Source organism: Pteropus alecto, unplaced genomic scaffold (assembly GCF_000325575.1).
Source record: "Pteropus alecto unplaced genomic scaffold, ASM32557v1 scaffold152, whole genome shotgun sequence".
Classification (NCBI taxonomy): Eukaryota; Metazoa; Chordata; class Mammalia; order Chiroptera; family Pteropodidae; genus Pteropus; species Pteropus alecto.
Window position 1 is genome coordinate 7,919,815 of NW_006432227.1, and position 2,242 is coordinate 7,922,056.

The following is a 2,242-nucleotide window of genomic DNA, read 5'->3' on the forward strand; positions in this document are numbered from 1 at the left end:
CACATTTTGCTGTTTGTTTATTTTAAACCTTCTTACAAGTATGAAACCTCTTTTGTAATTCTTGTCCCTTGTTAAAATATTATTTTGGTTTCTTTCTAGATTCATCCAAAAATCTACCTTCTTTTGCAATGTCCACTAAATGGAGAAATCTCCACAATGAGATGCCACTTCACACCTGTTATAATGGCTATTATCAACAAGATAAGTAATAACAAGTATCGGAGAGGTTGAGGAGGAAAAGAAACTCATTCACTGCTGGTAGGAATGTAAATCGGTACAATCACAGTATAAAGTTTCCACAACAAATTAAGAATAGAATTACCATATAACCCTGCATCCCTCTTCTGGGAATCTACCTCCTATATTTGAAAACACTTATTCATAAAAATATATGCACACTAATGTTCATTGCAGCATTATTCACAGCGGCCAAGACATGGAAACAACCAAAATACCCTTGAACAGATGATTGGATAAAGAAGATGTGGTACATATATACAACAGAATGTTACTCAGTTATAAGAAAAGATAAAATACTGCCATTTGATACAACATGGATGGATCATGCTAAGCAAAATAAATCAGACATAAAATGTTGAGAATCATATGACTTCACTTATGTAGGATATAAAACTGAAAGCAACAAATAAACATGACAAACAAAAAATTCATAGACACAGAGACAGTTTAGCAGTTACCAGAGAGCAATGGAGGAGGAAGGAGGTATCGCAGGGTAAAGAGAATCAGATATATGGTAGCAGGAAGAGATCTGACTTTGGGTGGTGAACACACAGTGCAATATACAGATGATGTATTACTGAATTATGTACTTGAAACCTATATAATTTTATGAACCAAGGTCACACCAATAAATTTAATTTAAAAATTAAAAATAAAAAAAACTCACAGAAGCAGAGAATATAATAGTGATTGCCACAAACTAGGAGGCAGGAGACCTGAGGAGTTGGTCAATGGGTATAAAGATTCGGTAATGCTAAATGAGTAATTTCTAGACATCTGCTGTCCAACATACTGCTTTTAGTTAAAATATGGTGTTATGCACTTCAAAATTTGTGAAGAGGCTAGACCCCATGTTAAGTATTCTTACCACAAAAATAAAAATAAAAACAAAATCAGTGGGATGCAAGACATCTTTGAGTGTATTGATATGTCTATTATCTTGAATCCTGTGACACCTTGGGAGTTTGCATGCATCCAAATTCATCAAATTGTACATATTAAATATTTGCAGTCCTTTATCTACTAATTGTACTTCATAAAGCTCTTAAAATAATTATCTAAGGAAGTTTCATTTGCCATACTTAAATAACTCCTGTGTAAATGTAAGAGCTTGATATAATCTAGACTATAAACATATTTAAATGTATTAAATACAGTTTTATTCTTTTTTATAAATGTTGCTTCTTTATATGTGTTGTTTCTGAGAAAATGGAAATTTGAATTATAATCACCAGCCCAATTACATTCAACTTCCACCTTCAAAAAACAACTAAACTTTGCTTTAGGACAAATATATCTCTCCTTTTCAGAAGTACAGGGTTATCTAAATTTTAGCTATAGTAAAATATAGCTATATTTAATATAGCTATATAGACATATAGCTATATAGTTGACTTTGTTTAATTATCCTGAGCTTTATAATTCAAGAAAAATGTTGTCATATATTTCTACTCTTTCTTTTAAAATAATTCAAAATTTACTGAGCATTTTGGCAATCTATTTATTATATTAGACAATAAAGCATATGAGTTAACATTTTTAAATGTCAAATACTTTTGCTTAATTGAATTGGTTTTTTACAAGATGTTAGCATGCAGTATCAATAAATGGAAAATACAATTTTGACCTTCCAAATGGTCAAATTAACATTTAAAATAAATCTATACATATTAAGACATGACTTATTTTTTTTTTGGGAAACATTACATTGCTTAACAACTCATGGAAGATTAAATAATGATACTGAAAAGACAAAATGAAAATAGAACAGATTATTCATTTTGTACTCCAACATTGAAATATCAATTTCTAAATTACTTTTTAACATACAAATATATTTTTAGATGCAATAAAAAAAGTTCAATAAATATTTTATTTAAAAATAGTCACTGGTTTGTTAATAAACAGTCATGGCGTTAATGGTGGTCAGTCATTGTTTTATGTTCTTTAGCAATACTAACTCATTTCTCATTTTTTTAAGAGAAAAAGTCTGAGCTAGCTT